We start from the raw sequence: 25,539 nt of genomic DNA, 5'->3' as shown, positions 1-25,539 counted from the left end.
GCCTTGAATGGCCTTGACTTGAATTGCCCTGCCGTTCACTTTCTGGAATTGCCTTTCCTGGAATTGCCTTGTCTTGCCTTGCTTAGGTGGACTTGCCTTGCTGGAATTGCCTTGCCTTGCCTTGTCTGGAACTGTGATGGCTGGAATTGCCTTCCCTTGCCTTACCTTGTAATTGCCTTGCTTGGATTTGCCCTTCCTGCAATTGTCTTGCCTTGCTTTGTCCTGCCTTGCCTGCAATTGCCTTGCGTGGAATTGCCTGGCCATAACTTATCTTACCCTGCCGTGCTTGGAATTGCTTTGGTTGTAATTGCCTTGCCTGGAATTGCCTCGCCTTGCGTTTCCTGGAATTGCCTTGCTTCGAATTTCCTTGCCTTACCATACCTTTCCTGGGATCGCCTTGCCTGGAATTGTTTTGTCTTGCCTTGTCTTGCCTTACCTGGAATTGCTTTGCTTGGAATCTCCTTTCCCAGCATTATCTTGCCTTGTTTTGCCTGGAATTTTTTTTCCTGCATTTGCCTTTCCTTGAATTTGCCTTTCCTGAAATTGAATTGTCTGGAGTTGCCTTGCCTCGAATTTCCTTGCCTTATTATGCCTTGCCTGGGATTTCTTTGCCTGGAATTGTTTTGTCTTGCCTTGCCTTGCCTTGCCGGGAATTGCCTTGGCTGGAATTGCCCTGCCTTGCCTTACCTGAAATTGCCTTGCTGGGAATTTCATTTCCCTTCCTTGTCTTGCCTTGCCTTGCCTGGAATTGCTTTCCTGCAATTGCCTTTTTTTGAATTGCCTTTCCTTGTCTTGCCTTGCTTTGCCTTCCCTTGACTATCCTTGCCTTGCCTGGAATTGCCTGGCCTTACATTGCCTTCCCTTGCCTAAAACTGCCCTGCATAGAATTGCATTACCTTGCCTTGTCTGAAATTGCGCTGCCTTCATTTCCTTGCCTAAAATTGCCCTGCCTGAAATTGCCCTGACATGTCTTACCTTGCCTCTAATTGCCTTGCCTGGCATTGCCTTCCCTTGTCTTGCCTTGCCTGGAATTTCCTTGCCTGGCATTGTCTTGCCTTGCCTTGTTCTGCCTTGCCTTTGATTAGAATTGCCTTGCCTGGAATTTCCTTGCGTGGAATTGCCTTGCCTCGCCTTACCTGGAATTGCTTTGTCTGGAATTGTTTTGAGTTGCCTGTTTTTTGCCTTGCCTGGATTTGCCTTGCCTTGCCTTGCCTGGCCTGGCCTGGCCTGGCCTAGCCTGGCCTGGAATTGTCTTGAGTTACCTTTCCTTGCCTTGTCTGGATTTTATTCTCTGGAATTGCCTTGCCTTGCCTTGCCTGGCCTGGCCTGGCCTGGCCTGGCCTGGAATTGTCTTGAGTTACCTTTCCTTGCCTTGTCTGGATTTTTCTTCTCTGGAATTGCCTTGCCTTGCCTTATCTGGAATTGCCTTACCTGGAATTGCCTTGTATTGCCTTGCCTTGACTGGAATTGCCTTTTGTGCAATTGTCTAGCGTGAAATTGCCTTGCCATGCCTTGCCTTGCCTAAAAATTGCCTTTTCCGGATTTGCCTTGTTTGGCCTTGCCTTGGCTTTCCTTGCCTTGCCTTGCGTTTCCTGGAATTGCCTTGCCTGGGGTTGCATTGCGTGGAATTGCCTTGCCTTGCCTAAAATTTTATTGTGTTACCTTGTTTGCCTCGCCTGGAATTACTCTGTCTGGAATGGCCTTGCCTTGGCTTATTTTGCCTTGCCTGGAATTGACTTGCGTAGAATTGCCTTGACTTGCCTTGCCCAGAATTGTCCTGCCTGGATTTGCCCTTCCTTGTTTTGCCTTTCCCGATATTGCCCTGCCTAGAATTGCACTGCCTTGCCTTGCCTGGAGTTGTCTTGCCTTACCTTGCGTGAAATTGACTTTCACGGAATTGCCTTACATTGCCTTGCCTTTCCTTGCATGGGATTGCCTTGCCTGGAATTGTCTTACCTGGAATTAATTGCCTTGCCTTGCCTGGAATTGCCTAGCCTTGAATTGCTTTGCCTTGCCTTGAATGGAATTGCCTTGCCTTGCCTTGCCTGGAATTTTCTTGCCTGGAATTGTCTTGTCTTTCCTTGCCCTATCTTGCTTTTCCTTGACTTGATTCGAATTACCTTGCCTTGCCTTACCTGGAATTCCCTTGCCTGGAATTGTTTTGAGTTGCCTTTCCTAAAATAGCCTTGCCTTTCCTTGCCTTGAATTGCATTGTGTTGCCTTTTCTTGCCTTGTCTGAATTTGTCTTCCCTGGAATTGCCTTGCCTTGCCTTATCTGGAATTGCCTTACCTGGGATTGACTTGTTTGACCTTGCCTTGCCTGGAATTTTCTTTCCTGCAATTTCCTAACCTGAAATTGCCTTGCCTTGCCTTGCCTGGAATTACCTTTCCTGGATTTGCCTTATTTGGTCTTGCCTTGCCTTTTTTTGCCTTGCTTTGCGTTTTCTGCAGTTGCCTTGCCTGGGATTCCATTGCGTGGAATTGCCTTGCCTTGCCTGGAATTTTCTTGTGTTAACTTGTTTGCCTCGCCTGTAATTACCCTGTCTGTAATGGCCTTGCCTTGGCTTGTTTTTCCTGGTCTGGAATTGACTTGCCTAGAATTGCCTTGACTTGCCTTGCCTGGAATTGTGCTGCCTGGATTTGCCTTCCTTGTTTTCTCTTGCCTGGAATTGCCTTGCCTTACGTTGCGTGAAATTGACTTTCACGGAATTGCCTTACATTGCCTTGTTTTCCTTGCATGGGATTGCCTTGCCTGGAATTGTCTTGCCTGGAATTGTCTTACCTTGCCTCTCCTGAATTGCCTAGCCTTGAATTGCTTTGCCTTGTTTTGCCTGGATTGCCTTGACTGAAATTACTTTGCCTTGCCTTGCCTTGCCTTGCATGGAATTGCCCTGCCTTTCATTTTTTGGAAATTGCCTTGCCTGGAATTGACTTGTTTTGCCTTGCTTGAGTGTACTTTTCTTGCCTGGAATTGCCTTGCCTTGCCTTACCTTGCCTGGAATTGCCTTGAGCTGACTTTCCTTGCCTTGCCTGGATTTGTCTTCCTGTAATTGTCTTGCTTTACCTTATCTGGAATTGCCTTACCTGGAATTGCCTGGCCTTGCCTTGTCTTGCCTGGAATTGCATTTCCTGCAATTGCCTATTTTCTAATTGCCTTGCCTTGACTTACCTTGCCTTGAATTGCCTTTCCTGGACTTTCCTTCTTTGGCCTTGCCTTGCCTTGCCTAAAATTTTCTTGCCTGATATTGCATTGCTTGAAATTTCTTTGCCTTTTCTTGCCTTGCCTTTTTTTGCCTTGCCTTTCTTTCCTTGCCTTGCCTGGAATTTTCTTGCGTTGCCTTCCGTTGACTAGAATGAAACTGCCCAAACTGAAATGGCCTTGCTGACTTGCCCAGAATGTTCCTGCCTGGATTTCCCCTGCCTTTTTTCACCTTGCCTGAAATTGCCCTGCCTGGAATTGCACTGCCTTGCCTTGAATTGCCTGAAATCGACTTTCCTGCAACTTCTTTGCATTGCCTTACCTTTCCTTGCATGGGATTGCCTTGCCTGAAAATCTCTTGACTGGAATTGCCTTACCTTGCCTTGCATTGCCTTGAGTTGTCTGGATTTGCATTGCCTGGAATTGCATTGCCTGGAATTTCCTTGCCTTTCCTTGCCTTTCCTTTTTTGGCTTGCTTGGAATTGCCTTGCCTTGCCTGGAATTTTCTTGCAAATCTTGGCATTGCCTAGCCTGGTATTGCCCTGCCCAGAACAGACTTTCCATGGCTTGCCTTGCCTGGAATTGCCTTTTTACGCCCTGCCTGAAATTGACTTTCCCAAAATTGCCTTGAGTTGTCTTGCCTTTCCTTGCATCAGATTGCTTTGCCTGGAATTGCCTTGACTACCTTTGCCCTGCCTTGCCTGCAATTGCCTTGCCTGGAAATGCCTTGACTTCCCCTGCCATGCTTCAAATTGCCTTGCCTGGAATTGCCTTGCCTTGCTTTCCCTGAAGTTGCTTTCCCTGAAATTGCCTCACCTTACCACGTCTTGCCTGGGATTTACTTGCCTCTAATTGTTTTGTCTTGCCTTATCTTGCCTTAGCTGGAATTGCCTTTACTTGAGTTGCCTTTCTTTGTCTTGCCTTCCTTTGCCTTCCTTCCTTTCCCTTGCCTTGCCTCTATTTGCCTTGCCTTGCATTGCCTTCCCTTGCCTAAAACTGCCCTGTCCAGAATTGCATTGCCTTGCCTTGTTTATAATTGCCCTGCCTGGAATTGCCCTGCCTTGCCTTACCTTGACTGGAATTGCTTTGCCTCTCTTTGCCTTGCCTTGCCTTGCTTGGAATTGCCTTGCTTGTCATTGCCTTCTCTTGCCTTGCCTTGCCCTGCCCTGCCTTGCTTAGAATTGCCTTGCATTGCCTGGAATTTCCTTGCCTCACTTTACCTGGAATTGCCTTGAATGAAAGTGCCTTGCCTGGCCTTGCCTTGCCTAGCATAAAATTTCCTTAAGTTGTTTTTTTTTGGAATTGCCTTGCCTTAACTTTCCTTGCCTGAAATTGCCTTGCATTGCCTTTCCCTGACTTGACAGGATTTGCCTTTCCAGGAATTGCGTTGCCTTGCCCTACCTTGAATTGCCTTTCCTTTCTGACCTTGCTTTTCTTGGATTTGCCTTTTCTGCAATTGCCTTATCTGAAATTGCCTTGCTTTGCCGTGCCTCGCTCTGCCTTTCCTGCCATTGCATTACCTGGAATTGCCTGGCCATACCTTGTCTTCCACTGCTGTGCTTGGAATTGCCTAGCCTGGAATTGCCTTGCCTTGCCTTCCCTTGAATTGCCTTGCCTCTAATTGCCTTGCCTAACCATGCCTTGCTTGGGATTGCCATGCCTAGAATTTTTTGTCTTGCCTTGCCTTGCCTTCCCTGAAATTGCCGTCCCTGGAATTGCCATGCCTTACCTTCCTTGGAATTGCCTTGCCTTGACTTTCCTGGAACTGCTTTGTACTGTTTTACCTTTCCTTGCATGAGATTGCCTTACCTGGATTTGCCTTGCCGGAATTGCATTGCCTGGATTTGCCTTTTCTCTCCTTACCTTGCCTTTTTTGCCTTGCCTGGAATTGCCTTGCCTTGCCTGGAATTTTTTTTTGCATAGCCTGGCATTGCCTAGCTAGGAATAGCCCTGCTTGGAAGGTCCTTGTCTTGGCTTGCCTTGCCTTGATAGGAATTGCCTTGCCTATAATTGCCTTGCCTTTCCTTGCCCAGAATTTCCCTTCCTGGATTTCCTCTGCCTTGTTTTGTCTTGCCTGAAATTGCCCTGCCGGGAATTGCACTGCCTTTCATTTCCTTGCCTTGCCTGGAATTTCCTTGCGTTATGATGCCTGGAATTGACTTTCCCAAAATTGCCTTTCATTGGGTTGCCTTTCATTGCATAGATTTGCCTTGCCTTTAATTGTCTTGCCTGGAATTGCCTTGAGTTGTTATTCTTTGCCTTGCATGAAATTGTCTTTCCTTCCCTTGCCCAGCCTTCCCTGCAATTGCCTTTCCTGGAATTGCCTGGTTATGCCTTGACTTCACTGCCATGCTTGAAATTGCTTTGCCTGGAGTTGCCTTGTCTTGCCTTCCCTGGAATTGCCTTGCCTCGAATTGCCTTGCCTCGAATTTCTTTGCCTTAACCTGCCTTGTCTGGGATTGCCTTGCTTGGAGTTCTTTTGTCTTGTCTTGCCTTTTGTTTCCTTGCTTTGCCTGGAATTGCCTTGCCTTGCATTGCATTCCCTTGCCTAAAACTTCCCTGCATAGAATTGCATTGCCTTGCCTTTTCTGGAATTGCCCTGCCTTTTGCTGCCCTGACTAAATTGGCCCTGCATGGAATTGCCCTGCCTTGCCTTACCTTGCCTGGAATTACCTTCTCTGGTTTTGCCTGTCCTTGCCTTGCCTTGCCTGGAATTGCTTTGTTTGGCATTACCTTGTCTTGCCTGGCCCTGCCTTGCCTTGCCTTTACTAGAATTGCCTTGCCTGGAATTCCCTTGCCTGGAATTGTCTTGCCTCATTTTACCTGAAATTGCCTTGCCTAAAATTGCCTTGCCTTGCCTTCCCTTGCCTAGTCTGGAATTACCTTGTGTTGCCTTGCCTTGCCTTTCCTGGAATTGCCTTGTCTTAAATTTCCTTGCCTGCAATTGCCTTGAGTTGTCTTTCCTTCCCTTGCCTAAATTTTTCTTCCCTGGAATTGCCTTGCCTTGCCCTACCTGGAATGGTCTTGTGTTGCCTTGTCTTACCTGGAATTGACTTTACTGCAATTGACTAGTCTAGAATTTTATTGCCTTGCCTTGCCCTGCCTTTTATTGCCTGGAATTGCCTTGCCTGCATTTGCCTTGTTTTGACTTGCCTTGCCTTGCCTTGCCTGGATTTGCCTTACTGGGAATTGCCTTGTCTTGCCTTATCTGGAATTGCCTTCTCTAAAATTGCCTCGTTTTGCCTTGCCTTGCCTAGGGTTATTTTGCCTTGCTTTGCCTGTAATTCCCTTGCCTGGATTTGCCGAGTTCTGCCTTGCCTTGCCTTTACTTTCTTTGCCCTGCCTTACATAGAAGTGTCTTGTCTGGAATTGCCTTCCCTTGAATTTTTCTGGCTTGCCTTTCCTTTCCTTGCCTTGCCTTGCCTAGAATAGCCTTGGCTAAATTTGCCTTACCTGGAATTGCCTTGTCTTGGCCTGCCTTGCCTTGCCTGAATTTGCCATTCCTGCAATTGCTTATCCTGGAATTGCCTTGCCTTGCCTGTAATTTACTTTAGTGGATTTCCCCTGTTTGGCCTTGCCTTGCCTTGCCTTTCCATGACTTGCCTTACCTTGCGTAAAATTGCCTTTCCTGAAATTGCATTGCCTCACCTTTCCTTGCCTTGCCATTTTGCTTTGCCTTTCTTTTATTGCCCTGCCTGAAATGTTCTTACTTTGCCTTGTGTTACCTTTCCCGGAATTGCCCTTCCTCAAATGGCCTTGCCTTGACTTCTCCAGAATTTCCCTGCCTGGATTTGCCCTGCCATGTTTTGCCTTGCCTAAAATTGCCCGGCCTGGAATAGCACTGCTTTGCCTTCACTTGCCTGGAATTGCCTTGCCTGGAATTGACTTTCCTGGAACTGCTTTGCATTGCCTTACCTTTCCTTGCATGGGATTGCCTTGCCTGGAATTGCCTTTCCTGGAATTGCCTTGCCTTGCCTTGTGTTGCCCGTATTTGCCTTGCCTGGAATTGCATTGCCTGGAATTGCCTTGCCTCTCATTGACATGCCTTTTTTTTTCCTTGACTGGAATTGCCTCGCCCTTCCTGGAATTTCCTGGCATAACCTAGCATTGCCTAGCCAGGAATTACCCTGCCTGGCTTGCCTTGCCTCGATTGGAATTGTCTTGCCTAAAATTGGCTTGCCTTTCCTTAACCAGATTTTTTATTCCTGTGTTTGCCCTGCCTTGTTTTGCCTTATCTGAAATTGCCCTGCTGGAATTGCATGGTCTTGCTTTGCCGTACCTCGAATAGCCTTGCCTTGCATTGCCTTGCCTGGAATTGACTATCTGAAAATTGCCTTGGATTGCCTTGCCTCTCCTTGCATGGGAATACCCTGCCTGGTAATGGCTTGTTTGAAATTACCTAGAGTTGCCTTTCTTTGACTTGTCTGTAATATCCTGGCCTGGAATTTCCTTGGCTGGCGTTGCCTTGTCATGCCTTGCTTTTTCTTGCCTTACCTTTTCTCTATTTGCCTTGATTTACCATGTCTTGCCTGGGATTGCCTTGCCTGGAATTACCTTTCCTGTGTTTGCCTTGTTTAGCCTTGCCTTGCGTTTAATTTCCTTGCCTTGCCTTGCCTAAAATTGCCTCGCCTTTTCTTGCCTTGCCTTCTTTTGCCTTGCCTAGAACTTTCTTGCATTGCCTTGCATTGCCAAGCTAGAATTGCCCTGCCTGAAATGGCATTGTCTTGCCTTTCCTGGAATTACAATGCCTGGATTTGCCCTGCCTTGTTCCGCCTATTATGAAATTGCCCTGTCTGGAATTGCACTGCCTGGCCTTGATTTGCCTGGAATTACCCTGCGTTGTCTTGCCTGGAACTAACTTTCATGGAACTGCTTTGCCTTGCCTTTCCCTGCATTAAATTGTGTTGCCTGGAATTTTCTGGCCTGGAATTGAATTGAGTGGTGTTTCCTGGCCTTTTCTAGAATTTCCTTGCCTGGAATTCTTTTGTCTTTCCTTACCTTCTAGGAAAAGCTGCGTTTGGATATTCTGGAGTGAATGGGAGTATATGCTCTAACGAGAAATATCTGCTTCTAAAACCAAAACGGAGCTATTTAACAGAATGGTTATCAATGTGTGCATTCAACTTACAGAGTTCAAATTAAGTGTTTATGTAGCAGTTTTGAAACCCTTTCTGTGGAGAAGATAAAAAGAGACATTTCCAGCAAAAGACCCATATATAACAAATAGCAGAAAGACTCCCTATGAACCACAGTAGAATCTTAGCTTTCAAAATGCTCTGCTATGGTCATTCAACTAAGTGAGTTGAATCTATCTTCACATTAAGGACTTAGAAACATGTTTCTTGTAAAAGCTGCGTTTGACATTCCAGAGTAAATAGAAGTATATGCTGTAATAAAAAATATTTGGTTCTAAAACCAAAAGGAAGCTATCTAACAGAATAGTTATAAATGTGTGCATTCAACTTACACAGTAAAACTGACGTGTATATCCAGCAGTTTTGAAACACTTTCTGTGGAGAATCTAAAAACAGACATTTCCAGCAAAATACCGACATATAACAAATAGCAGTAAGACAGCCTCTAAAACACAAAGAAAATGTATCCTTCAAACTGCTCTGCTGTATGTTTATTCAACTAAGTGAGTTGAATCTATTGTTAGATTCAGGAGTTAGAAACAAGTTTTTTTGTAAAAGCTGCGTTTGGATATTCCAAAGTGAATGGGAGTATATGCTTTACTGAGAAATATCTGGTTCTAAAACCAAAACAGAGCTATCTAACAGAATGGATTTCAATGTGTGCATTCAACGTACAGAGGTAAACTGATGTGTTTATGCAGCAGTTTGGAAACGCTTTCTGTTGAAAATTTAAAAACGGACATTTCCAGCAATATACGACCATATAAAAAATAGCAGTAAGACTGCCTCTAAAACGCAGAAGAAATGTATGCTTCAATCTGCCCTGCTGTGCATTTGTTCAACCAAGTTAGCTGAGTCTATCTTTTGATTCAGTAGTTAGAAACAAGTTTCGAGTAAAAGCTTTCTTTGGATATTCCTGAGTGAATGGAAGTATACACTGTACTGAGAAATATCTGGTTCTACAACCAAAACAGAGCTATTTAACAGAACGGTTCTCAATGTCTGCATGCAACTTACATAATTAAACTGATGGGTCTATGCAGCAGGTTGGAAACGCTTTCTGTGGAGAATCTAAAAACGGACATTACTAGCAATGTACCTGCATATAACAAATAGCAGTAAGACTGCCTCTAAAGCACAGAAGGAACGTATCCTTCAATCTGCTCTGCTGTGCTTTCTTTCAACTAACTGAGCAGAATCTATCTTTAGATTCAGGAGTTAGAAAGACGTTTCTAGTAAAAGCTGCATTTGGGTATTCCTGAGTGAATGAGAGTATATGCTGGACTGAGAAATATCTGGTCCTAAAACCAAAACAGAGCTATCTAACAGAATGGATGTCAATGTGTGCATTCAACTTACACAGTAAAACTGATCTGCTTATGCAGCAGTTTTGAAACGCTTTCTGTGGAAAATCTAAAAACAGAAATTTCCAGCAAAATATGAGCATAAAACAAATAGCAGTAAGACTGTATCTAAACACAGAAGAAACGTATACTTCAATCTGCTCAGCTGTGCTTTCCTTCAATTAAGTGAGCAGAATCTATCTTCACATTCAGGAGTTAGAAACACGTTTTTAGTAAAAGCTGCGTTTGGATGTTCCTGAGTGAAAGTGAGTACATGGGATACTGAAAAATATCTGGTTCTAAAACCAAAACGAAGCTACCTAACAGAATGGTTGTCAATGTGTGCATTTAGCTAACGAATTTAAACTAATGTATTTATGCAGCAAGTTGGAAACGCTTTCTGTGGAGAATCTAAATACGGATATTTCCAGCAAAGTACTCGCATATAACAAATAGCAGTAAGACTGCCTCTAAAACACAGAAGACACCTATCCTTCAATCTGCTCTTCTGTGCCTTCGCTCAACTGAGTGTGCTGAATCTATCTTTAGATTCACGAATTAGAAACAGGTTTCTACTAAAAGCTGCATTTGTATATTCCTGAGTGAATGGGAGTATATGCTGTATCTGGTTCTTAAATATCTGGTTCTAAAACCAAAATGGAGCTATCTAACAGAATGTTTGTCAACGAGTGCTTTCGACTTACAGAGTTAATCTGATGTGTTTATGCAGCAGTTTGAAAATGCTTTCTGTGGAGTATCTAAAAACGGACATTTCCAGCAAAATACCCGCATATAACAAATAGCAGTAAAATGACATCTAAAACACAGAAGAAACATATCCTTCAATCTTCCCGGCTCTGCGTTCATTCAACTAAGTGAGCTTAAACTATCTTCAGATTCAGGACGTAGAAACAGGTTTCTAGTAAAAGCTGCTTTTGGAAATTCCTGAGTGAATGGGAGTATATGCTGTACTGAGAAATATCTTCTTCTAAAACCAAAACTGAGCTATCTATGAGAATGGTTGTCAATATGTGCATTCAATGTTCAGAGATAAACTGATGTGTTTATGCTGCATTTTAAAAAATCTTTTGTGGAAAATCTAAAAACGGATATTTCCAGCAAAATACCCGTGTAAAACGAATAGCAGTAAGACTGCCTCTAAAACAAAGAAAAAACGTATCTTACAATCTGCTCTGCTGTGCGTTTGTTCAACAAAGTGAGCTGAATCTATCTTTAGATTCAAACCTTAGAAACACGTTTGGAGTAAAAGCTGCGTGTGGATATTTCTGAGTCAATGGGAGTGTATGCTGTACCGAGAAATATCTGGTTCTAAAATTAAAACGGAGCTATTTCACATAATGGTTTTCAATGTGTGCATTCAACTTACACAGTAAAACTGATGTGTTTATGCAGAAGGTTGGAAACGTATTCTACAATCTGCTCTGCTGTTGGTTCGTTCAAATAACTGAGCTGAATCTACTTTTAGATTCAGATGTCAGAAACATGTTTTTAGTAAAACCTGTTTTTGAATATTCCTGAGTGAATGGGATTATATGCTGTTCTGAGAAATATCTGGTTCTAAAACCCAAATGGCGCTATCTACCAGAATGGTTGTCAGTGTGTGCATTCAACTTACAGACTTAAATAGATGTGTTAATGCAGCACTTTGGAAACGCTTTCTGTGGAGAATCTAAAAATGGGCATTTCCAGCAAAATACCCACATATAACAAAGAGCAGTAAGACAGCCTCTAAAACAAAAAAGAAATATACCCTACAATGTGCTCTGCTGTGCATTCATTCAACTAAGTGAGCTTAGTCTATCTTTAGATTCAGGAGTTAGAAACACGTTTCTAGAAAAACCTGCATTTGGATATTCCTGAGTGAATGAATGTATATGCTGTACTGAAAAGTATCTGGTTCTAAAACCAAAACGGAGCTATCTAACAGAATACTTGTCACTTGTGCATTCAACTTACAGAGTAAAACTGATGTGTTTATGCAGCAATTTGGAACGCTTTCTGTCAGGAATCTAAAAACGGACATTTCTGGCAAAATACCCGCATAAAAAAATAGCAGTAAGACTGACTCTAAAAACAGAAGAAACGTATCTACCGTCTGCTCTGCTGTCCGTGCGATCAACTAAGTAAGCTGAATCTATCTTTAGATTCAGGAGTTAGAAACACGTTTCTAGTAAATGCTGCATTTGGATATTCCTGAGTGAATGGGAGTATATGCTATACTGAAAAATATCTGGTTCTAAAACAAAAATGGCGCTTTCTAGCAGAATGGCTGTCAGTATGTGCATTCAACTTACAGAGTTAAACTGATGTGTTTATGCAGCACTTTGACAACGCTTTCAGTGGAGAATCTAAAAACGAACATTTCCAGTAAAATACCGGAATATAACGAATACCAGTAACACTGCCTCTAAAACACAGAACAAATGTATCCTACAATCTGCTCTGCTGTGCGTTCATTCGACTAAGTGAGCTGAATCTATCTTTAGACTCAGGAGTTAGAAACACGTTTCTAAAAGAAGCTGCAATTGGATATTCCTGAGTGAATGGGAGTATATGCTTTGCTAAGAATTATCTGGTTCCAAAACCAAACCAAAGCTATGTAACAGCATGGTTGTCAATGTGTGCATTCAACTTACACAGTAAAACTGATGTGTTTATGCAGCAGTTTGGAAACGTTTTCTGTGGAGAATCTAAACACGGACATTTAAAGCAAAATACCAGCATATAACTAATAGCAGTAAGACTGCCTCTAAAATACAGAAGAAACCTATCCTACAATTCGTTCTGCTGTGCATTTGTTCAACTAAGTGAGCTGAATCTATCTTTAGATTCAGGAGATAGAAACAGGTTTCTAGGAAAAGCTGCATTTGGATATTTCTGAGTGAGTGGGAGTATATACACTACTGAGAACTATCTGGTTCTAAAACCTAAACCGAGCTTTCTTACACAATGGTTGTCAATGTGTGCATTCAACTTACAGAGTTAAACTGATGTGTTTATGCAGCAGTTTGGAAACGCTTTCTATGGAGAATCTAAAAACGGACATTTCTAGCAAAATACCAGCATATAACAAATAGCAGTAAGACTGCCTATAAAACACAGAAGAAATCTATTCTACAAACTGCTCTGCTGTGCATTTGTTCACCTAAGTGAGCTGAATCTATTTGTAGATTCAGGAATTAGAAACACGTTTCTTGTAAAAGCTGCATTTGGATATTCCTGAGTGAATTAGAGTATATGCTGTACTGAGAAATATCTAGTTCTAAAGCCAAAACAGAGCTATCTAACAGAATAATTGTCAATGTGTGAATTCAACTAACAGAGTTAAACTGATGTGTTTATGCAGCAGTTTAGAAACGCTTTCTGTGGAGAATCTAAAAACGGACATTTACAGCAAAATACCCACACATAACAAATAGCAGTAAGACTGCCACTAAAACACAGAAGAAACATATCCTACAATCTGCTCTACTGTGCGTTTGTTCAACTAAATGACCTTAATATATCTTTAGATTCAGGAGTTAGAAACACGTTTATACTAAAAGCTGCATTTGAATATTCCAGAGGGAATGGGAGTATATGCTATACTAAGAAATATCTGGTTCTAAAACAAAAACGGAGCTATCTAACAGAATGGTTGTCAATGTGTGCATTCAACTAACAGAGTTAAACTGATGTGTTTATGCAGCAGTTTGGAAACGCTTTCTGTGGAGAATCTAAAAACGGACATTTTCTGAAAAATACCCGCGCATAACGAATAGCAGTAAGACTGCCTCTAAAACACAGAAGAAACGTATCCTACAATCTGCTCTGCTGTGCGTTCGTTTAAATAAGTGAGCTGAATCTATCTTCAGATTCAGGAGTTAGAAACACGTTTCCAGTAAAAGCTGCAATCGTATATTCCTGAATTAATGGGAGTATATGCTGTACTGAGGAATATATGGTTCTGAAACCAAAACAGAGCTATCTGACAGAATGGTTGTCAATGTGTGCAATCAACTTACAGAGTTAAACTGATGTGTTTATGCAGCAGTTTGGTAACACTTTCGTTGGTGAATCTAAAAACGGACATTTCCTGCAAAATACCTGCACATAAGGAAGAGCATTAAGACTGCCTCTAAAACAGAAAAGAAACTTATCCTACAATCTGCTCTGCTGTGCGTTTGTTTGACTAAGTGACCTTTATCTTTGGATTCAGGAGGTAGAAACACATTTCTAGTAAGAGCTGCATTTGGATATTCTTGAGTGAATGGGAATATATGCTGTACTGAGAAATATATGGTTCTAAAACTAAAACGGAGCTATCTAACAGAATGGTGGTCAATGTGTGCATTCAACTTACAGAGTTAAACTGATGTGTTTATGCAGCAGTTTGGAATAGCTTTCTGTGAAGAATTTAAAATCAAACATTTCCAGCAATATACTCTCATATATTGAATAGCGGTAAGACTGCCTCTAAGACAGAAGAAACGTATACTACAATCTGCTTTGCTGGGCTTTCATTCAACAAAGTGTCCTTATCTATCTTTAGATTCAGGAGTTAGAAACACGTCTCTAGTAAAAGCTGCATTTGGATATTCCTGAGTGAATGGGAGTATATGGTGTATTGAGAAATATCTGGTTCTAAAACCAAAACGGAGCTATCTAACAGAATGATTGTCAATGTGTGCATTCAATTTATAGAGTTAAACTGATATGTTTATGCAGCAATTTGGAAACACTTTCTGTGGAGAATCAAAACAAATGTTTCCAGCAAAATACCCGCATATAACAAAGAGCAGAAAGACTGCCTGTAGAACACATAAGAATAGCATCCTACAATCTGCTCTGCTGTGCGTTCGTTCAACTAAGTGAGCTGAGTTTATCTTTAGATTCAGGAGTTAGAAACACGTCTCTAGTAAAAGCTGCATTTATATATTCCTGAGTGAATGGGAGTATATGCTGTACTGAGTACTATCTGGTTCTAAAACCAAAACGGAGCTATGTAACCGAATGGTTGTCAATGTGTGCATTCAACTTTCAGAGTTTAACTGATGTGTTTATGCAGCAGTTTGGAAATGATTTCTGTGGAGAATCTACAAACGGACATTTACAACAAAATACCAGCATATAACGAATAGCAGTAAGACTGCCTCTAAAACACAGAAGAAACGTATCCTTCATTCTGCTCTGCTGTGCATTTGTTCAACTAAGTGATCTCAATCTATCTTTAGATTCAGGAGTTAGAAACACGTTTATACTAAAAGCTGCATTTGAATATTCCTGAGAGAATGGGAGTATATGCTGTACTGAGAAATATCTGGTTGTGAAACCAAAACGGAGCTATCTAACATAATGGTGGTCAATGTGTGCATTCAACTTACAGAGTTAAACTATTGTGTTTATGTGGCATTATGAAAACACGTTAGAAACACGTTTCATCAAGAAGCAGCTTTTTAATATTCCAGAGTGAATCGGAGTTCATGCTGTATTGAGAAATATCTAGCTCAAAAACAAAATATGAGCTACCTAAAAGAATGGTCTTCAATGTCTGCATTCAACTTACAAAGTTAAACTGCTGTGTCTTTGCAGCAGTTTGTAAACCCTTTATGTGAAAAATCAGAAATCGGATATTTCCAGCCAAATCCAAGCATTTAAGAAATAGCTATGAGACTGCGTCTAAAAAAGAAAATAAACGTATCTTTCAAACTGCTCTGCTGGATGTTCGTTCAACTAAAAGAGTTGAATCTATGTTGATATTCAGAGAGACAGAAACACGTTTCGTCTAGGAGCTGCGTTTTGATATTCCAGAGTTAATAGGAGTACAGGCTGTATTGAGAAATATATGGTTCTAGAACGAAAACGGAGCTACCTAACAGAATGATCTTCAATGTGTGTATTCGGCTTACAGAGTTAACCTGATGAGTGTTTACAGCAGTTCGTGAACCCTTTCTCTAAATAATCAGGAACCAAATATTTCCAGCCAAATCCGAGTATTTAAGAAACAGCTGTGAAACTGCTTCTAAAACACAAAACAAACGTATCTTTCAAACTGCTCTGCTGTATGTTCGTTCAACTAAGAGAGTTGAATCTATGTTTAGATTCAGAGAGTGAGAAACACGTTTCATCTAGGAGCTGCGTTTTGGTATTTCAGAGTGAATGTGAGTACACCCTGCATTGAGAAATATCTGGTTCTAAAATGCAAACGGAGCTCCCTAACAGAATGGTCTTCAACGTGTTCATTCAACTTACAGAGTGAAACTGATGTGTGTTTGCAGCTGTTTGGAAACCCTTTCTGTATAGAATAGCTCTGTAAGTTGAATGCACACAATGAAGACAGTTCTCTTAGGTAGCTTCGTTTCCCTTTTAGAACCAGATATTTCTCAATACGGCATGTACGTTCATTCACTCGGGAATATCTAAACGCAGCTCCCAGAACGAACGCGTTTCTAACTCGCTGAATCTAAGCACCACTTCAACTCTCTTAGGTGAATGAACTCACAGCAGAGTAGTTTGGTGGATATGATTGTTTTGTGTTTTAGACATAGACTTACCGCTATTACTTAAATGTTTGGATTTGGCTGGAAAAATACGTTTTCTGCTTCTTCACAGAATGGGTTCATAAACTACTGCAAACACACATCAGTTTACCTCTGTAAGTTGAATGCACACATTGAAGACCGTTCTGTTACGTAGCTTTGTTTTCTTTTTAGAACCAGATATTTCTCAATATGGCATATACGTTCATTCACTTGGGAATATCCAAATGTAGCTCCTAGAACAAACGCGTTTCTAACTCGCTGAATCTAAACACCACTTCAACTCTCTTAGCTGAAAGAACCCACAGCAGGAGATCGATCCAAGATGGCCGACCACTAACAGCTCAGGATTTTAGCTCCCAGTGAAAGCCCAGAGAACGAGACGACGCCACACTTTTGGACGAATTTTCGTCACTCACTGATCAGCCGATTCCCAGTGGAGGAGCCCCACGGGTCGCCAGCGCGACTCTTGTGGCCGCCGCAGCGGTTTTGCCGGCGTCTCGGCGCAGCAGCTCTTCATGCAGAGCCAACGGGACTGCTTCCCCTACTGACCGGAGTTTGGAGCTCCGGGAAGTCAGAGCCGCTTGTTGCGGACTCAAGAGGGAAGCCAGACCAGAGATTCCCGGGCAGAAGAGCACCATCAGTCTTACCGCTGCTATTTAGGCTGCCACAGTGGGTTGCTCGGATCCCAACACTGGGAATCAATAAGTCGGACGTCGACTCAGAAACTAATTAGAAAGGCGGTTCATCTACAATGAAGGGAAAAAAACAGCCTAAGAAGGCCGAGTATACTCAAAATCAGAACCCATCAGCAACGGAACAAGCCCTGATGGAAAAGGACTCATCAGCAACCGAACAAGCCCTGATGGAAAAGGACTGTGTTCCATTATCTGAAGTAGGCTTTAAAAGGTGGATGATAAGAAACTTCTGGGAGTTAAAGGAATTTGTTCTAACCCAATGTAAAGAAACTAAGAACTTGGAAAAAAGGTTAATGAAATGTTGAAAAGAATAGACAATATAGAGAGGAATACAAATGAACTTATGGAGTTGAAAAATACAACACGAGAACTTAGTGAAATATGTACAAGCTTAAACAGCCGAATGGATCAAGCAGAAGAAAGGGTATCAGAGGTCGAAGATCAACTTAATGAAACAAAACAACAAGACAAGAATAGAGAAAAAAGGATAAAAAGGAATGAGCAAAGTCTCCAAGCAATATGGGATTATGTGAAAAGAACTAATATACGCTTGATTGGTGTACCTGAATGTGATGGAGAGAATGAATTCAAGCTGGAAAATACTCTCCAGGACATTATCCAGGAAAATTTTCCTAATTTAGCAAAGCAGGACACTATTCAACCCCAGGCAATCCAGAGAACACCACAAAGATATTCCTCAAGAAGACCAACCCCAAGGCACATAATCGTTAGATTCACCAAGATCAAAACGAAGGAGAAAATATTAAGGGCAGCCAGAGAGAAAGATCAAGTTACCCATAAAGGGAAGCCTATTAGGCTTACAGCAGATCTCTCAACGGAAACCCTACAAGCTAGAAGAGAGTGGGGGCCAATATTCAATATACTTAATCAACAGAACTTTCAGCCCAGAATTTCATATCCTGCCAATTTAAGCTTTACATTTGAAGGAAAAATAAAATTTTTTAGGAACAAGCAAGTACTCAGAGATTTTATTACCACCAGGCCTGCTTTACAAGATCTTCTAAAAGAAGCACTATACACAGAAAGGAACAACCAGTATGACCCTTTCTAAAAATACACCAAAAACTAAAGAGCATTAACATAAAGAAGAATTTTTATCAACAAAAGGACAAAATAGCCAGTTAATATCAAAGAGCAGCAACCCTAAATTTAAATCGACCAAATCTCCCAATCAAAAGATACAGACAAGATCTAATGGTATATCCAAAGATATACATAGACTCAAAACAAAGGGTTGGAAAAAAAAAGTACCAACCATATGGAGAGCAAAAATAAATAAATAAAAAGCAGGAGTTGCAATTTTCACATTTGACAAAATAGATTTCAAAGCTACAAGGATACAAGGATAAAAGGATTAATGTAATAATAAGAGATCTTAACACCCAGATACATAAGACCCATAATGAGATTTAGATTCAACAAGACAGAAAATTGATAACGATATCCAGGACTGGAACTAAGATCCAGAACAAATAAACTCAATAGAGCTCTCCATTTTAAACACACAAAATATACATTCTCCACAAAATCTAACGATATATCGAAAGATATACAAAGACTCAAAACAAGGGGATGAAAAAAAACTCACTAACCAAATGGAAAGCAAAAATACATAAATAAAAAGCAGGAGTTGCAATTCTCACACTTAATAAAATAGATTTCAAAGCTACAAGGATGCAAGGGTAAAAGGATTAATGCAACAATAAGAGATCTTAACACCCAGATACATAAGACACATAATGAGATTTAGATCCAACGAGACAACAAATTGATAATGATATCCAGGACTTGAACTCAGAGCCAGAACAAATAAACACAATAGAGGTCTCCATTTTAAACACATAAAATATGCATTAACCAATTTAAACACTCAAAATATTGATCGGCCATTATTGAAACCCATTTTAGGAATGAAGTAATATTCCTTTTTCCTCTTTTTCTTTTTTTCCCCTTCTTCTTCTCTTTTTCCCTCAAAAAAAAAAAAGAACCCACAGCAGAGGAGTTTGGAGGATACGTTTATTTTGTGTTTTAGACAAAGATTTACTGCTATTTCTCAAATGCTTAAATGTGGCTGAAAAAATCTGTTTTCTGCTTCTTCACATACAGGATTTACAAACTACTGCAAACACACATCAGTTTAACTCTGTAAGTTGAATGCACACATTGAAGACAATTTTGTTAGGTAGCTCTGTTTTGGTTTTAGAAGCAGATATTTCTCAATACAGCATTTACTGCGATTCACTCTCGAGTATCAAAACGCAGCTCCTAGAAGAAACGTGCTTCAAACTCTCTGAATCTAAACACAGATTCAACTCTTTTGGTTGAACGAACACACAGCAGAGCAGTTTGAAAGATACAATTGTTTTGTGTTTTAGACGGAGATTTACTGCTATTTCTTAAATGCTTGGATTTGGCTGGAAAAATCCGTTTTCTGCTTCTTCACAGAAAGTGTTCACAAACTACTGCAAACGCACATCAGTTGAACTATATAAGATGAATGCACACATTGAAGACCGTGCTGCTAGGTAGCTTTGTTTTCGTTTTAGAACCATATATTTCTCAATACAGCATGACCGCACATTCACTCGGGAATATCCAGGCAGCTCCCAGAACAAACGCGTTTCTAACTCGCTGAATCTAAGCACCACTTCAACTATCTTAGGTGAACGAACCCACAGCAGAGTACTTTGAAGTATACGTTTGTTTTGTGTTTTAGATGGAGATTTACTGCTATTTCTTAAATGCTTGGATTTGGCTGGAAAAATTTGTTTTCCAAACTACTGCAAACACGTGTAAGTTTAGTACTTTAAGTAGAATGCACACACTGAAGACCATTCTGTTAGGTAGCTCAGTTTGGGTTTTAGAAGCACATATTTCTCAATACAGCGTTTACTGCCATTCACACTGGAATATCAAAAGGGAGCTTATAGAAGAAACGTTCTTCAAACTCTCTGAATCTAAACATAGATTCAACAATTTTAGTTGAACGAACACACAGAAGAGCAGTTTGAAAGATACGTTTATTTTGGGTTTTAGACGGAGATTTACCGCTGTTTCTTAAATGCTTAAATTTGGCTGGAAAAATCCATTTTCTGCTTCTTCACAGAAAGGGTTTACAAACCACTGGGAACAGGTGACATTTTAACACTGTAAGTTGAATGCACACACTGAATACCATTTGTTAGGTAGCTTCGTTTTCCTTTTAAAACCAGATATTTCTCAATACAGCATGTACGTTCATTCACTCGGGAATATCCAAGAGCAGCTCCCAGCACAAACGTGTTTCTAACTCGCTGAGTCTAAGAACCGGTTCAAGTCTCTTAGGTGAATGAACTCATAACAGAGTAGTTTGAAGTATATATTTGTTTTGTGTTTTAGACGGAGATTTACCACTATTTCTAAAATGCTTGGAATTGGGTGGAAACATCCGTTTTCTGCTTCGTCCCCGAAAGGGTTTACAAATTACTGCAAACACACATCACTTTAACTCTGTAAGTTGAATGCACACATTGTAGACCGTTTGGTTAGGTAGCTTTGTTTTGCCTTTAGAACCAGATACTCCTCCATACAGCATGTACTACCATTCATTCGGGAATATTCAAACGCAGCTCTCAGATCAAACGAGTTGCAAACTCGCTGAATGTAAGCACCGCTTAAACTCTCTTAGGTGAACGAACTCACAGCAGCGTAGTTTGAAGGATATGTTTGTTTTGTGTTTTAGACGGAGATTTACTGCTATTTCTTAAATGCTTAAATTTGGCTGCAAAAATCCGTTTTCTGCTTCTTCACAGAAAGCGTTTACAAACTACTGGGAACACGTGACAGTTTAACACTGTAAGTTGAATGCACACACTGAAGACCATTCTGTTAGGTAGCTCCGATTTTGTTCTAGAAGCAGATATTTCTAAATACAGCATTTACTGCCATTCACTCCGGAATATCAAAATGCAGCTACTAGAAGAAACGTGCTTCAAACTCTCTGAATCTAAACACAGATTCAGCATTGTCAGTTGAAAAAACACACAGCAGAGCAGTTTGGAAGATACGTTTGCTTTGTGTTCTAGACGGAGATTTCCCGCTATTGCTTAAAAGCTTGAATTTGGCTTAAAAAATCCGTTTTCTGCTTCTCCACAGAAAGGGTTTACAAACTACTGCAAACACACATCAGTTTAACTCTCTAAGTGGAATGCACACATTGAAGACCGTTCTGTTAAAAAGCTTCGTTTTCCTTTGAGAACCAGATACTTCTCAATACAGCATGTACGTTCATTCACTCGGGAATATCCAAACAAAACTCCCAGAACAAACGCGTTTTTAACTCGCTGAGTCTAAGCACCGGTTCAACTCTCTTTGGTGAATGAGATCACATCAGAGTAGTTTGAAGTATACGTTTGTTTTGTGTTTTAAACGAAAATTTACCGCTATTTCTTAAATGCTTGGAATCGGCTGGAAACATCCGTTTTCTGCTTCTTTACAGAAAGGGTTTACAAACTACTACAAACACACATCAGTTTAACTCTGTAAGTTGAATGCATACATTGAAGACCATTCTATTAGGTAGCTCCGTTTTGGATTTAGAAGCAGATATTTCCCAATACAGCGTTTACTGACATTCACTCTGGAATATAAAAATAAAGCTTATAGAAGAAGCGTGCTTCAAAGTCTCTAAAGCTAAACAAAGATTTAACGATATTAGTTGAAAGAACACACAGCAGAGAAGTTTGAAAAATACGTTTGTTTTGTGTTTTAGATGGAGATTTACCGCTTTTCTTAAATGCTTGGATTTGGCTGGAAAAATCAGTTTTCTTCTGATTTTTCCCCTTTTCACAGAAAGGGATTACAAACTAAAAACAACGCAAACCAGTTTAACTTTGTTATTGAATGCATACATTGTAGACCATTCTATTAGGTAGCTCCCTTTTGGTTTTAGAAGCAGATATTTCTCAATACAGCATTTACTGCCCTTCACTCTGGAATATCAAAATGCAGCTCCTAGAATAACGTGCTTCAAACTCTCTGAATCTAAACACAGATTCAACTCTTTAGTTGAACAAACACACAGCAGAGCAGTTTGAAAGATCCGTTTGCTTCGTCTTTTAGACAAAGATTTACCGCTATTTCTTAAATGATTGGATTTGACTGGAAAAATCCGTTTTCTGCTTCTTCACAGAAAGGCTTTACAAACTATTGCAAACACACATCGGTTTAACTCTGCTAGTTAAATTCACACGTTGAAGACCGTTCTGTTAGGTAGCTTCGTTTTACTTTTAGTAGCAGATATTTCTTAATACAGCATGTACTACAATTCTCTCGGGAATACCCAAACCCAACTCCTAGAACAAACGCGTTTGTAACTCACTGAATCTAAACACCGCTTTGACTCTCTTAGGTGAACAAACCCAAAGCAGAGTAGTTTGGAGGATACGTTTACTTTGTGTTTTAGATGGAGATTTACCGCTATTTCTTAAATGCTTGGATTTGGCTGGAAAAATCCGTTTTCTTCTTCTTCACAGAAAGGTTTTACTAACTACTGCAAACACACATCAGTTTAACTGATAGTTGAATGCACACATCGTAGACCATTCTATTATGTAGCTTCGTTGTAATTTTAGAAGCAGATATTTCTCAATACAGCTTTTCCTGCCATTCATTCTGGAACATCATAACGCAGCTCCTAGAAGAAAAGTGCTTCAAACTCTCTGAATCTAAACACAGATTCAACTTTTTAGTTGAAGGAACACACAGCAGAGCAGTTTGAAAGATCTGTTTGTTTTGTGTTTTAGACAAAGATTTACTGCTATTTCTTAAATGCTTGGATTTCGCTGGAAAATTTTGTTTTCTCCTTCTTCACAGAAAGCGTTTACAAACTACTGCAAACACACATCAGTTTACCTTTGTAATTTGAATGCACACATTGAAGCCCGTTTGGGTAGGTAGCTCCGTTTTCGTTTTAGAAGCAGATATTTCTCAATACTGCGTTTGCTTCCATTTACTCAAGAATATCCAAAGGCAGCTCCCAGAACAAACGTGTCTCTAACTCGCTGAATCTAAACAGTGCTTCAACCCATTTAGCTGAATAATACCGCAGCAGAGTAGTTTGAAGGATATGTTTGTTTTGTGTTTTAGATGGAAGATTTACCGCTTTTTCTTAAATGCTTGGATTTGCCTGAAAAATCTCTTTTCTGCTTCCTCAAAAAAAGGGTTTACAAACTACTGCAAACACACATGAGCTTAACTTTATAAGTTGAGTGCACACATTGAAGACCGTACTTCTAGGTAGCTCCATTTTCCTTTTAGAACCAGATATTTCTCCATACAGCATGTACTCCCATTCACTCGAAAAAATCCAAACGCAGCTCCCAGAACAAACGCGTTTCTAATTCGCTGAATTTAAACACCGCTTCAACTCTCTTAGCTGAAAGAACACACAGCAGACTAGTTTGAAGGATACGTTTGTTTTGTGTTTTAGACGGAGATTTACCGTTATTGCTTAAATGCTTGGATTTGGCTGGAAATATCCGTTCTCTGCTTTTTCACAGAAAAAATTTACAAACTACTGCAAACACACATCAGTTTGTCTCTGTACGTTGAATGCACGCATTAAAGCCCATTCTGTTAGGTAGCTCCGTTTTGGTTTTAGAAGTAGATATTTCTCAATACTTCGTTTATTTCCATTTACTCTGGAATATCAAAACGCAGCTTCTAGAAGAAACGTGCTTCTAACTCTCTGAATCTAAACACAGATTCAACTCCTTAAGTTGAACGAACACACAGCAGAGCAGTTTAAAAGATACGTTCGCTTAGCTTTGTAGACGGAGATTTACCCCTATTTCTTAAACACATGGATTTGGCTGGGAAAATGCGTTTTCTGCTTCTTCACAACAAGGGTTTACAAACTATTGCAAAGACAAATCAGTTTAACTCTGTAAGTTGAATGGACTCATTGAATCCCATTCTATTAGGTAGCTCCGTGTTGGTTTCAGAAGCAGATATTTTTCAATGTCGCATTTACTCCCATTCACTCTGGAATACCAAAACGCAGATCCTATAAGAAACGTGCTTCAAACTCTCTGAATCTAAACACAGATTAAACACTTTATGTTGAACGAACACACAACAGAATAGTTTTAAGGATACGTTTATTTTTTGTTTTAGCTGGAGATTTATTACTATTTCTTAAATGCATGAATTTGGCTGAAAAAATGCGTTTTCTGCTTCTTCATAGAAAGGGTTTACAAACTATTGCAAACACACATGAGCTTAACTCTGTACATTGAATGGACACATTGAAGACAGTTCTGTTAGGTAGCTCCGTTTACCTTTTAGAACCAGATTTTTCTCCATACACCATGTACTCTTATTCACTCGGGAATATCCAAACGCAGCTCCCAGTACAAACGCGTTTCTAACTCGCTGAATCTAAACAACGCTTCAACTCTTTTAGCTGAAAGAACCCATAGCAAAGAAGTTTGAAGGATACGTTTGTTTTGTGTTTTAGACAGAGATTTACTGCTGTTTCTTAAATGCTTGTATTTGGCTGGAAAAATCCGTTTTCTGCTTCTTCACAGAAAGGGTTTACAAACTACTACAAACACACATCGGTTTAACTCTGCTAGTGAAATTCACACATTGAAGCCCGTTTTGTCAGGTAGCTCCGTTTTGGTTTTAGAAGTGGATATTTCTCAATACTGAGTTTACTCTCATTCACTCTGGAATTTCAAAACTCAGCTCCCAGAGGAAACGTGCTTCAAACTCTCTGAATCTAAACACAGATTCAACTCCTTAAGATGAATGAACACACAGAAGAGCAGTTTGAAGTTACGTTGTCTTTGTGTTCTAGAAGAAGATTTACTGCTATTGTTTAAATGCTTGGATTTTGGTGGAAAATCCGTTTTCTGCTTCTTCACATAAATTCTTTACAAACTACTGCAAAGACACATCTGTTTAACTCTGCACGTTGAATAAACTCATTGAAGCCCGTTCTCCTAGGTAGCTCCGTTTTGGTTTTAGAAGCAGATATTTCTCATTACTGCATTTGCTCCTATTCACTCGGGAATATCCAAACGCAGCTTCCAAAACAAACGCGTTTCTAATTCACTGAATCTAAACACCGCTTCAACTCTTTTAGCTGAACAAAGGCACAGCACAGTAGTTTGAAGGATACATTTTCTTTGTGTTTTAGATGGAGATTTACCGCTCTTTCTTAAATGTTTGGAATTGGATGGAACAATACGTTTTCTGCTTTTTCACAGAAAGGGTTTACAAACTACTGCAAACACACATCAGATTAACTCTGTATGTTGAATGCACACATTGAGGACCATTCTGATAGGTAGCTCCATTTTCCTTTTAGAACCAGATATTTCTCCATACAGCATGTATTCCCATTCACTCGAAAATATCCAAACACAGCATTCAGAACAAACGCATTTCTAACTTGCTGAATCTAAACACCACTTCAACTATCTTAGCTGAAAGAATTCACAGCAGAGTAGTTTGAAAGATAGGCTTGTTTCGTTTTTTAGGCGGAGATTTACCACTATTTATTAAATGCTTGGATGTGACTGAAAAAATCCGTTTTCTCCTTCTTCACAGAAAGGGTTT

This window comes from Callithrix jacchus, chromosome 17, assembly GCF_049354715.1.
Source record: "Callithrix jacchus isolate 240 chromosome 17, calJac240_pri, whole genome shotgun sequence".
Classification (NCBI taxonomy): Eukaryota; Metazoa; Chordata; class Mammalia; order Primates; family Cebidae; genus Callithrix; species Callithrix jacchus.
This window is presented reverse-complemented; position numbering follows the sequence as displayed.